Raw genomic sequence first — 13,999 nt, forward strand, 5'->3', positions numbered from 1 at the left:
TGTTGCATTGGCTTTCCTGATGGGAACTTGGCTTTTCTGATCATTAGAGGAGCTCAGGACCTCACTGTTGCTGAGGTTGGCTGTGGTACTTTTCAGAGGAGCTATGGTTCTTATTTTGCGCATTGCTTCCTGGCTCCAGTGTAGAATTCTCAGTCTGCTAGCACAGATCCTTCATCTCACTAGCACAGACTTTCTAGATTCCACTACTGACCTTTAGGCTTTCCCAGTGCAGATTGGTGAAACAGGCTTGCATGAGACACTGTTATGGGCTCTAGGTCTTCAGCGGAATTCATGCAGGACATTATCATGGGATCCAGGACCTCAGCTAAATTCTTTGGTCTTTAGTGTGTGGACAGATTTCCTGCACTATTTGTATATGATTCTTTGGTTGACTATTATAAATTTTATAAACTATGTGTCTTGTATTTTATTGTTCTTGTAAAACCCCAAACCAACCACAAACCATGACAACCATGCCATGTTCATAGATCAGAAATTTCAATACCATTAAGTTATATAAATTATCCCCAAATTCATGCATAGGTTCAATGCAATTCCCAATCAAAAATCCAAGTCATTTTCGGTTTTTTTCTGGTACCGGGAATCGAACTCACGACTTGTGCTTGCCAGGCAGGCACTATGCCACTGAGCTAAATCTCCAGCCCCCCAGAAGTCATATTCATATAAATTGACACGTTGACTTTAAAATTTACATGGAAAGAACTCTCCTAGAATAGCTAAAATAAATTTGCAAAAGAAAAAGTAGAAAGACTTATACTGGGTTTGCAGGTTTATTATAAAATTATTATAATTATAATTCAGAAAGTATGATTTTGGCAAAAGGATAGACATGTGGACAATGGAACAGAAAGTCTAGAAATAGACCTATATATTAATGGTCCAATTGTTTCAAAATACCAGGATAAGCCAATAAAAAAAGGACAGACTTTTCAACAAAAGGTGATGAAACAAATAAACATCCCTATACTTTAAAAAATGAACCTTGATTTATATGGCAAATCACGTACAAAATTAATTCAAAGTGAATCACAGACAAACACAAAACTTGAAAGTACTAAACTTCTAGCAGAAAGGTAAGAGAGGTAGATATGGTAGTATAAGATGGTAATCTCAGCTACTGGGGAGGCTAAGGGAGGAGGATCACAAGCTCAAGGCCAGTCTGAGCAACTTAGCAAGACTCTGCCTCAAAAATAGATGGGGATTTAGCTCTATATTCGCTGGGTTGTTCAGACCCAGGGAAGGAAGGAAGGAAGGAAGGAGGGACGGAAGAAGGGAGGGAGGGAGGCAGAGAAACAGAGAAAGAAAAAAAGAAAGAAAGAAAGAAAGAAAGAAAGAAAGAAAGAAAGAAAGAAAGAAAAAGAAAGAGTGAGAATGGAGCAGGGGATGAAAGAAAAGGGGAGAGAGAAGAAACATAAAGAAAACTTATTAGAAAGTTAAACTAAATACTTCTTAGTACACAAAAGATACAAACCATAAAAGAAAAAAAATCTGAGAAATAGGCCATATACAAAATATCACATATAAAAATTAATATGAAATTAATAATTGATCTAAATGTAAAATTATAAAACTAAAAAGCTTATTCTTAACCAAATTATTAAATAGGAAAGAAAAATATGAGTTCATATTTGAAAGAAGAGATAAGAAAATAAATCTAAGGAATGACCAAAAAGGAAATTAATGCTGATGATTTTTAAACAAAAGATAGAGGAGTAACAGACAGAAGTGATTACTTGAAAAATATCAGTGAAATGGATAAAATGATTAGCTTATCTCATTTTTAAAAGGAAGTATAAGAAAAAGAAAACATAAACACACAAATCTGCCACTAAAATAAGTTACATAAATGGAAACCAAAATAATTTTAAGAAAATACTTTGTACAAAGTTCTGTAAATACCCTTGAAAATCTAGCTAAAATAAATCAGTTTCCAGGGAAATATAAATTACTAAAATTGGCCCTAGAAAAGACTTCTAAAAACAAACATACCAATTACCAGTAAAGAAACTGAAAAGGTTATCAAACATCAACCCCTCACAAAAACTCCAAGCTCCATCAGTCTCACTAATGACTCCACTGGAAACATCTAGTAATGGAGCATGCTAGTCCACTCTAAATGACCCCTAAGTGTGGGCAGAGAAAGAATGACACTAACATTATGCATGACAAAGAAAATATAAAAAGAGAAACTTCAGACCAATATATAATTTAGAAATAGTAGAAGAATACCATAATTGTAAGGAAGTTAATAAACTACACAGTGACCAAATGGGCTTTGTTCTTGGGATATAGGTAGAATTCAAAATTAAAACATCTACTAACCTATACTTGTCACATGAATTGCTTAAAGGAGAAAGTCCATTTAATCACCCCCAATAAATGATGAAAAGGCATTTTGTAAATTGAATATACTTTCCTGATTAACAAGTCATGTATGTACTTAGATATAGATTTGTATGCATGTACATATGTACTCATTATATAAAAAATATATTGAATACTTATGTGTATACATACATAACAAAATATAGCATTGTGCTTAATGAAGAATCATTAGAATTACTTCCATTACCACAAGAAAAAGATGGACACAGACAGCCTGCATGAGAAAGGCATTGGTGGAAGACCCTAGGGAAGCCCAGTGGCAGCTGGCAATAATAATAGCATCGGAACAGGGACGTTTCAGTGCCAGCTCGTTCCAGTGTCCCACTGCTGGAAGGTGTCAGAATGGGACAGCAAGAATAGCCTGCTGGAAATAGAAAATTTGCTATGTACAGGTGACTGGGTGAATGAATAAATGTGTACAGATAATAAGAGACAGGATACTCTCTAATGAGGAGAAATCATATGACATTTAGTTAAGGGTTGACAACCAGACTTCTTCATTGTAAAGGCAATTGTATTTTTCCCTTAGCAATTAGCGATGAGGACGCATTTAGGTACCATGAGGTAGACCTTCTCTACAACTATCTTTCACCTAATGGTTTTAGCTTTTAGCACCCATGGATCATCCAGGCATAAGTCCATTTATTTTCATTTTGAGAATTGCAAAATTCTAGTTTTCTAATTCTTTCATTTCCTATATATTTATTAACATTCTTTATATGAAGCAATTTTCCTTATCATCCTTTTAAAAGATCATGTAATTGATAACTCTTTTACTTTAATTACAGATATTCAGAGTAAACGTGATGTAAAAGTCACCTACAATTTGGGAAATGAAACATGTTCTCTCTCTGTTTCACTGCTCAGTTATAATGGATATTCCTCTTAATATTAAAATTGACCCAAATTTGGCAGTTGACCTCTCTGATCTTTCCTCTAGGTGCTCTTGCAACATACCCATGATCTTTGATCACTTCCTTGCTTTCTGGGACAAGAAGTCAGTGCAAGACTCACTTTGTACTCATCCTGCCACACGGGTGAAAATCAGCTACAATTTCTTTCAGCTCCAAAGTATGTAGAAACTGAGACAAAGATGTTAAATATAAATGTTACTATGAGATGTCATTGATTCCAGACAATTTCAATGAGTATTGTTTAATATAAAAATCAAGAGTCTTGTATTGATACTTCAGTTCAAATGTGAATATCATAGGTGTTTTTTGCCATTAATGTCTTGAACGTTCTATATTTATCTGCTTTTGCTTGCACTTTAAGTCTTAGTTCCTAATAACACTAATGGATTGCTTTGGTTGTTCTCTCCTATATTACTGTTAATCTTGATTTAATCTCAGCTTCACTGAGAAACACCTGGACTAGTAAAGCATGCTTCCTGGTCTGTCTGGTGGAGTCTTGGATGCATGACCTTGGGTACTACATATGGTCCCTAGCCAGGTTCTTTCCTCCCCTGTCTACTTCCCCTGCCATGGATGAAGCAGTTTTGCTCTTCCATGTCTTTCCACCATGTTGCTGCTTTGGATCCAGCTTATTATGGACTTAAACTGTGAGCAAACTAAACCTCTCCTCCTTTAACATGTGGATGTTAGGTATTGTGCATCACTGAGGAGAAAGCTGACTGATACACTCTACCATATATAAAACAATTTTAAATTTGTAAAAATAGTCTTACTGTTAATATTAAAATTAATTAATTACATTTAAATTATCTTAACAGTTCTTTTCATCTTTAGAATATCTAAAAATTTCATCAGGGAATTTCAAATCAAGACCATAATGAGAAATGTCTTCATACCCACCATGACGGCTACAATTAAAAAAACAGATAACAACAAATGTTGACTGGCGTGTGAGAAATTGGAACCCTTAGACATTACTGGTAGAAATGTGAAATGTTTCAGCTTCTTTGGAGAACAGTCTCACAGTTCTTAAAATGTTAAATGTAAATTTACCATATGACCTAGCAATTCTACTCCTACATATATATCTAAGAGAAATGAAAACATATGTTCACAGAAAAACTTATTCATAGCAGTATTTTAAAAGCCAAAAAGGGGAAACAATCCACTGATGAATGGATAAATAAAATGGATAAATAAAATACTATAATAGAATATTATTAATAATACACAGCAAGAAAAAAGACGCAGTACTATACATCCTACAACTTGGATGAATCTTAAAAACATTATGCTAAGTGAAAAAAGTAAGGCAAAAAAAGCACACATATAATGTATGCTTTCATTTATGTTAACTGTCCAGAGTAGACAAATTAGAAAGGCTGAAAGTAGATTAGAGACTGCCACAGAATAAGAGAAGATGTAGAAAAAATGAACAGACTGTTAAGGGGTAGAGAGGTATTTTTACAGGTGATGAAAATGTTCTACACTTAGATTATGAAGATAGTTGCACCAGTCTGCAAATATATGAGCCACCCCTGAATTGTATACTTTAAATTTTATGGTACATGAATTACACCTCAATAAATTTTTTAAAGAAATATCAGAACTTCTTTAACCATAGAGGATATTTACAAGAATCTTTGGTAGCATTATGCCTATTGGTTAATAATAATTACTTTTTAAAGAACATAGTAGGGTGAGAAGATGGTAGATGCAGGAACATATTGCAGCCTTTCCAGGGCCTGGAATGAAGATACCCTGCAAATAAGAGTTTAGAGAAGAAAAAAGGAAGAAGAGCTCTGGGAATCAAGAAAAAGCAGGCAAGAAAACCAGAAATCATAGAACTGGAAACAACACAGAGAAAAGAACAACACTGGAATGCTAACCCTGGCTACAAGAATTAGGGGTCTGTCTCCTCAAACTAAAGGTAAGCACAAGAGAGGATCAGCAATTCCAGGGAGAAATAGTGGACTAGGCCAGCAGCGCTAGCTCCAAGAAAAGACCGTATTTACTGTAAGCTGAAAGTGCAGTGTGGAATTTTACTCTGAACACGACTCCTTTCACATGGCAGGTTAGATTGGAGCTCCACTGCAGGATCTGCCATGTTTGAGAATAATTAAACAGGGACCATTTTTGGAATTGTTTAAGGCTACATTCTGGGAGTCAGAAGTCACACAATAGCTATACATCAGGATTTCTGGGGTCACTCTACACAGGATTAGTTGGGAGATGGCCATAAGAGACAGTTATGGAGGGGAGAAGGCCAGTCATGGACTCCCTGAGAAATTTAACAATGCTGAGCTCAGCCTAGGAAGGACACAGCGACCTCCCATTCAGTGGAGAGAAGCCAGTCAGATCATATGTGGTTTTCTGAGGGGTGTGTGTCTAAAAGTGCTGGCATTAAGCCCAGCAATCTGTTTGACCCTCTCTTCCTCACTGCCTACTTTGAATACAGAGCTCAATGGTCTATTTGCTTTCCCTATCTGCCAATGCGATCAGTGACTCGCCTCCACTTTGGTGGCAGAAGGGACTCTGAAGCAAGGGAGCACCTCATAAGCCCACAGGCTGTAAGGTAGGCAGAGATAACAGTAACATAGCACCCACAGAAGGACACAAAAACTGAGAGCCACTGGAGTGAATATGTAGCAAAAGACCACACACCCACCACCTCCAGCCAGTATATTTCAGTCTGCTAGTTGCCCAGGTAATATCTTAGAAATGACTGCTCACTGTGATGCAGAGCTGGTCACTATGATGCATATTGTAAGAACCAATTGACAAGCCATTCTGCTTCTGTACTTCCTACTTGCTTATCCCATATAAGCCCTAGACCACCAGAGACCGGGGCCTGATATTTTGGAATGATCTTCATCAGAGCCTGTCAACATTAAATAAATTAGCCTCCTCCAAATCTGGGGTGACATTTTGGTGTTTCTGTTTGCCATTGCATCAGGTGTGTCAGCCAGGAAGACCAGCCATGCTGACCTCTTTGGTCACTGGTCTTGGCCCTTCAGGCTGGAGCAAGGATCTCTCCAGGTCCTGACAGGAAGGCAAATACTTGAGATTTCTTGAGTCCCCTCAGAGGTCTGGAGGAGAATTTCTGGCTCCCCACTTGAGTGGCTCACATCAGACCCAAAAGTGAGGAGGATGCAGTCTGTCTCTGTCTGCCTGTCTGCCTGCTTGCCTGCCTACCTAATTCTGATAAGATCCCCAACGGCACCCCAGTTAATCTGTCTGTCAGTTCTGCTCAGTTGAAGTAGAAAGGGAGTCTCATCAACTCTCATTGATCAGATCACCCTCGAGGGAAGTAGGTTGTAATTTTTAACCTCTGAGGGCTGGGGATATAGCCCAGTGGCATAAATACTTGCCTGGCAAGCCTGAGGATATGAGTTGGATTTTTAGTACCAAAAAAAAAAAAAGTAACCTCTGAGAACCTGCTGAATGAATGTGGGAGTGAAACAGACAGCACAAGCCATAGACTGCTCCATCTGTGCACCAAGACTAGGAAGTGTTGGTCACAGGTGTTGATGGGGTCCTCACCTGTGGCTCCACGGTGACTGATACACAGCATACAGAGCCCTCCAACCCTCCTTAGCTAAGTTGCACCAATGTCTCCATGAGGGGTGCAGCCAGATGGGCATCTGAATGTTCTCTCCCTGAAGGGCACCCACCCTTTATCTGTTGTACCATCATGCAAGGGTACACAAGGAAGAGTATACAAAAGAAGTTGGAGATGTGAATTAATTAGTCAAAACCCACAGTTCCTGACTACAGGAAAAAGGGATTTATAGAGTTAAAAATGAAACCAAACTACTCCCTGAGTCTCAAAGAAAAAAAACAAAAAAGAGGCCCATTCTTCCTGAGAATTCTGCCTTGACACCCTCATCAATCACCACAGTTCCTGCCAACACCTATAACTTCACTCCTTGCTCCAAACTCCTCTACTTCCAGCCAATGGAACTGGTTCCAGGTAGCCACTGCCTGCTTTCGGCCATAAAGGCCCTTCCCCAGAACCTTCTGCTTCACGGCTATGCTTATCCTGGTCAGATGGCATCATCTAATGCCCACCCAAGATGACTGCCAGGAATTCCTTCTGAGTTCCACATTTTGACTGAGAAGAATTGTACTGTCAACCCCAATGAATGTGTTGCTGTGAACTTTCCAAAAGTCGCCTCACCTAGAAACAACTCAGTCGAGCACTTCTCAAAGACATCAAAAAGGGGGACAAAAAGCCATTCAACCACTGTTACCTTGAAACCTAATAAAAGAAAAGCATCTGATGTCTGTAAGAAAACCCAGTCTGATAGATGACCATACCCCTGGCTATGAAATGAGGGCTATAAACACTAAAAAATAAATGCCCCTTCAGATTAAAAGACTTCACAAAAGCTTCAGCCTGGATCAGATGATAACTCCAATGGAACAACTGACCTAAGGGGGCTCCTCAGGCCCCACAGCCCAAAGCTGATGGCAGACCCTATGCATTAGCAGCCAACCAATATGCTCACTACAAACGTGTCAGATATGGAAAGACCAATGCCCCCTCCATCTCCAAGATACAAAGAAAACTGACTATTCAGGCCCACCTCTACCTGAACCTCTCCTCACCCTGTCAGGCCTGGATGAATAGGACAGACTGAGCTCTCTCAAATGAGGCCTAAGAACACATGGCACTGCAAAAGTTGGGGACAAACCTGTGACTTTCCAGACAGACAATGGAACAGAACTCTCTGCCTTTAAAAGTTCCCTCTGTCAAAAAGTTACCATCACTGGAGCAATTGGGACTCTTGCCTCTAGCGCCTTCTGCCAGGCATGAACTTGCATCCTGGGAGGACATCTCACCATAAATTCCTGGCTCTGAGCCAGTCAGCCCCCTCTCATTTAACCCCTAAGGGGAAGATAACACTTGCATCAGCCTGAACAATCCTAAAATTCTGAAAATTCTCCTCCCAGAGTTATGCATCAAGACTTACCTCCAGCCCGATCTACCAACCATGCTCCAGCACCTCGGCCACCTAAAGCAGTTTGGGAACCTGATAGACTGTTAGCCACCTTGAGCAAGATCTCAGTGCCATCAACAATGCAGCCATCACCATGCACTCTGCAGTTCTTGATCCATACACTCTTTTTGTACTGTTATCTCCAGATGCCACCTAATTTATATGTATATGAACTCACAATCTTGTGCTTGCCAGGAAGGCCCTGTGCTGCTGAGCTAAATTCCCAGCCCCTATATGTCTAGATTTAAAAGATGCCTTCCTCTGCTTGTAAATTGCTCCCATAAGCCCCTTAAACTGGAAAATTCCTGAGACAAGACACAACCCACTTGCTATAGCTCCAAAAGCTCTCCTGCTACTGCTTCCTGCAGCTCTTCCTGTTGCTCTTATAGCAACTCAATTGCTATAAGATGTTAAAAACTCTCCCACTATTTTCTGGGAGGCTCTAACAACAGATTTGGCCAAGCCACCAGCACTCTTCTCCATGACAGCCTGTTTCTCTGTCCCTCCTGCTTGACATTATAGTCTCCCCACAAAGTAATAGACTATTAAACTGCTAAAATACACCTCTTCTGCCTATAAAGAGAGTTCAAATCTCTAAGCTGACAATGCTGCTGCAACTGCCCTCTATATATGTTGCCTCAGGCCTCTGCCATCCACAGCCTGCTTATACACCTGCCTGGACCTACCAAATGCTTTCTTCTGCCTTCTATTGGGGCTCCTGTCAGCTAGCCCCTCTTTGCAACTGACCTGGACTCAATTCTCAGAGGTTCTAGGGCTGGGAATATAGTTCAGCAGTACAGCAGCCTGCCTGGCAAGCTCAAGATCCTGAGTTCAATTCCTGGCACCAAAAAACAAAACAAAACAAAGAAAAAAAAACCATGCACTTGTTAGAGATTCAAAATGTTTGAACCTTGTCCGAGGTTCAAAAAAACCTTTCCTCTTTGAAAAAGCATTTCTGATTAATGACACCTAAGCTGCCCACTGGAAAGACACAAAAGCTCTGCTACAATATCTGGCAGAAACTGGTTACAAAAAAAAAATTTCAAAACTTTCTTGGAGCTCTTGGCTTCTATAGAATCTGGATCCTTGAGTTCACAACAGTGATGATGCTTACTCAGACTATCAGCCCCTAGGAGTGCCCAGTGGTCTACCTGGGCAAATACTTGGATCCAGTTGCCACCGGCTGCCCCCTCCCTTTTCCTCCATGCTCTAAAAGCCACTGTCCTTCTGATCAAGAAAACTGACAAGCTCACCTTAGGCCGAGACCTAACTCTCCAAGTGCTACATGCTGTACTGGACTTCCTGAATAACTATAGACCACTACAGATGCTGAGTACACCCTGTTTACAGATGGAAGTAACTCTGTTAGGAATGGAGTCCAACAGTCTAGATATGCTGTGGTCACCTTGGACAAAGCTACTTTGGCCAAAGCTCTCCTGCTACTGCTTCCTGCTGCTCTTTGGAAACCTGCCACCAATGATGCCAAACCTGTGCTCCTAAGCCCCCTCTGTGGATGCAACTGACTGACACATCAACCCCAGCCAGAAAAACTTTACCTGGTACTCCTGGAAGATCAGAGCTAGACCTGACCCCACCTTATATTCTGCAAGCTCAAGCCACAGTGCTGACACCCATACCCCTTTAGCCAGCTCAGGCTTCAGTGTCTGTGTCGCCATCCCTGAGCTCCACCCACAGATATCTGTTGGTACATATATGCACCCACCCAGGCTGGCCAAAGGCATTCCCTACCTGAGCTCAGATGGCAGCAAAGGTTTGTAGGATGCTACTGTGAAAAATCATCCTTAGGTATGGCCTACCCTTGATCATTGGCAGTGACAATGGGCCTGCATTTGTAGCAGAGATAACTAAGTAAAAACTATATACAGCATACATGCCACAAGCTCTAAAAACTTGAGAAAATAAAGCACAATCCTACAGAAACAGCTTATAACTAACTCCTCAAAAGTTTAGCTAAAAGATCAGTTATACCTATAGGCACTCCTGCACAAATATATAACCCCGGTGTGTATTAACTACAAGTATCATAAATCCAGCCTTTGAACTACCATTCTAGAGCTAAAACAGCACATCCAGATGATTGCTGAAGAGTTTACCTGGACAGCTTCCCTAGAGTTCACTCTGAATAGACAATGCACTCAAAGCCCTGTCTTGGTCACTCTGGATGCTAACCATGCATGGCTGAAGCCTGAGGACACTGTTTCTGTTACTTTTGTTTCTTAGAAATGACTGGTCACTATGATGCATATTGTAAGAACCAATCCCAAACTGACAAGCCATTCTGCCTCTGTACTCCCTGCTTGCTTATCCCATATAAGACCTAGACCACCAGAGACCAGGGCCTAATATTTTGAGAATGATCCTGATCACTGCCCATCAAGGTCTAATTAATCAGCCTCCAAATCCTGGTGTCATTTCAGTGTTTCTGTTTGCTATTGCAAATACAGCTCTAAGGAAGATACCATGTCACTGACTGACCACAAACCCCCAGCAAGAAAGGTGTGGCAGATCTCAGTATTCACACATACCAAAAAAGTGGACATGGAAACAAAATAGATCCCGGTTGTGACTTACTGTTCCTTCTTCTCTGGTGGATTCCAACACTGGGAGCTCTGGAAAGAAATTGCCTACCCAAGCACAGAAAGGAATTTTTTGGACTCATTTCTCTCCTTGACTTTTTGAGGAATGGGGTTTTTTTCCTTCTGTTTTCCCTTTGTTTTGATCCTCATCTTATTCTTTTCCTTATTTTTCTTTTCTGTTTGCTGGTTTTTGTTTTAGTTTTACCTAATTCTCTCAAATGTCTTTAACTGGACTTTTTATCTCATTTTTCCCTCATTATCCTTCTTATCTTCCTACTCTTCCTTTTTCAGATTTTACTTCTTTTGTTTTCCCTGTTCCCACCCGCTCCGTTTTTGTCATTATTGCTATTAAGCCTTGTGAATTTTAAATATTTAGTTGACTCTACATTATTATTTCTGATTTCTCTTCTATTGCTAATGGTGGTCTAGCTATTGCATTTAGTATATATTTACTGTATGGCAATATTTGTATTGTCTCTGTCTATATTATTATTGTAGATCTCTTTTCTATTATTAAAAGCTGTAGAGCTTTAACTTATATTGGTTCTTATGGTCAATATCTGTTTTGTCCTTTACTGTAGTATGAGTGCTGATTTTTGTGCTATAGCCAATAGAGCCATAGTTACTACTATTGTTTTTTACTGTGTGACAGTATCTGATGTGTGTGTGTGTGTGTGTGTGTGTGTGTGTGTGTGTGTATGATCATTATCACTGTGGTTCATCTTCTCCTCTCCATGTAGTTCTTCGGCTCAAGCCCTAGAAAGAAGACTAAACACTAAGAAGAGCCTCAACTATTATGGAGTAGGTAGAAGAGGGTTATAAATACCAAACCATAGCCAAACACAAGGACACAGCACAGGGAGCCAGATTCTTACTAAAGAGAACTTTACAGTGAAGATAGTGTTTTCCCTCTAACTAATATTCAATTTGCAGTGCCACCAAAAAAGACAAGGCAACAAGATGTCTTTAAAAACCTTTAACTCTCCAAAAACTGACCTTAAAACCACTGAAGCAGCAAAAGAAATTTATTTTGAAAGTTACAAAGAACTCAAAAACAAAGTGGTCAGAATGTTTCAAGAGCTCAAAGAAACATAAACAAATTCGTAAGAAGTTTAGTAAGCTCAAAGAGGATTTTATTAAACAGGTAAATCATTTTACTAATAAAATGTTTGATGGGTTTACAGAAGCAATAAACTGATGAAATCATAGCAGTGGATTTCCACATCCCACTCTCACAATTAAAAAGATCAACCAGACAAAAAGAAGTAGTAAAGAAACATCACAGAGGAGAAACAGATCATGGAAAGGCAAGTCAAGCAGAAGGCAGCAAGCAGCAAATGATGGCAGTGGCTCCCTTTCTGTCCCATATATTTTATCCAGGCAACCCACCCTTAGGGTGGGTAGCACTCACATTCCAGTGGAGCATCCTTAATCTGGGCATTGCACCATTAATCCAGAATTATGCCCAACTAGTCAGTGGAATAAGTTAGTAATCATGCACCCTAGATCCAGACACCTCCAAAAGCCCTACCCACAACTGCATGCAGCTTTGGAGAGACAAACCATAGCAACCACACCAGTGAACAAATGGTTTGAACAAATATCTGCAAAGTGTTTCATCCAACAGCAATAGAACACACATTTTTTCTCATTAGCACATACAACTTTTTTCAAAGTACACCCTATTTTAGGCCATAAACCATGCTTTAAAAATATAAAAGAGTTAAAATAAACCCTTCATTTTATCATATCATGGTGGAATGAAACTTGAAATCAGCAGCACAAGAAATCATACCAATTACCCAAACACATGTAGGTTAAACCATACACTGATGAATAATCACTTGGTCACAAAGAAATCAGTGGAGAAATGAAATTACTAGCATCAAATGACAGTGGAAGCACAATATGCCAAAACTTGTAGGACACACTGAAAGGCAGTAGTAAGAGGGAAGCATATAGCTATAAATGTACACACTAAAAGAGTTCAGTGATCCCAAAGCACCTAATGATGGATCTCAACCTAAAAATATAAGAACAATTCAAACTTGAAATTAATAGAAGGAAATAAATCATTACAATCAGACTAGATGTTAATGAAATTGAGACTCAAAATATACAAAAAAAAACAACGAACCAATGAATTGTTCCTTTGCAAAAGTAAACAAGATTGAAAAACCCTTAGCTAAACTTAACCAAAAAAGGAAAGAAAATTGAAATTAGAAATGAAAAAAGGAGAAATCACAAGTGACACTGCTAAAATCCAGAGGACTATAAGAAACTACCTTGAAAACTTTGTCCAATAAATTAGAGAACCCAGAAGAAATGAAGAAATTCCTAGACAAATATGAATTATCAAAATTGAATGAATGAGATATAAACACTGAGTAAACCAATAACAAGAAAAAAAACGAGACAGTAACAAAAATTCTATGGACACATAAAATCCCAGAACCTAATGGATTCACCACTGAATTCTACAAGAACTTCAGGGAAGAGCTAATGCCGAGACACCTCGAATTCTCCAATGAAATTGAAGAGAAGGAGCACTGCCAAACTCATTTCTAGAAACTAGTATTTTTGGAAGCTTGTCCGGACAAGGACAAAAAAAAAAAAAAAAAAAAAGAATGCTAAAAGCCAGTTTTTTCAATGAACATAAATACAAAAATCCTCAGTAAAGTACTGGCAAACAGAATACAACACATCATTAAAAAGACCATACATCATGACCAAGTTGGCTTGCAAGGGGTGCAAGGATAGTTCAACACATAAATCAATAAATGTAATACATTGCATGAATAGAAGCAAGGACAGACAGTACCCAAGCATCTCAGCAGATACAGAGAAGGCCTTTGAAAAAAATCCAACATCAATTTATGTTAAAAATGCTGGGGAAAATAGGTAGAGAAAACTTTCTCAGACTGACAAAAGCCATTTATCACAAAATTAATCCACTACCAACATTATATTAAAGGGGGAAAAGCTAAAACTTCCTCTAAAATCAGGAATAAGACAAGGGTGTCCATCCTCTCCATTCCTGTTCAATATAATACTGAAAATTTTAGCCAGAGCCATTAGG

Source organism: Chinchilla lanigera, unplaced genomic scaffold (assembly GCF_000276665.1).
Source record: "Chinchilla lanigera isolate Chin_1 unplaced genomic scaffold, ChiLan1.0 scaffold00048, whole genome shotgun sequence".
In the NCBI taxonomy this organism is placed as follows: Eukaryota; Metazoa; Chordata; class Mammalia; order Rodentia; family Chinchillidae; genus Chinchilla; species Chinchilla lanigera.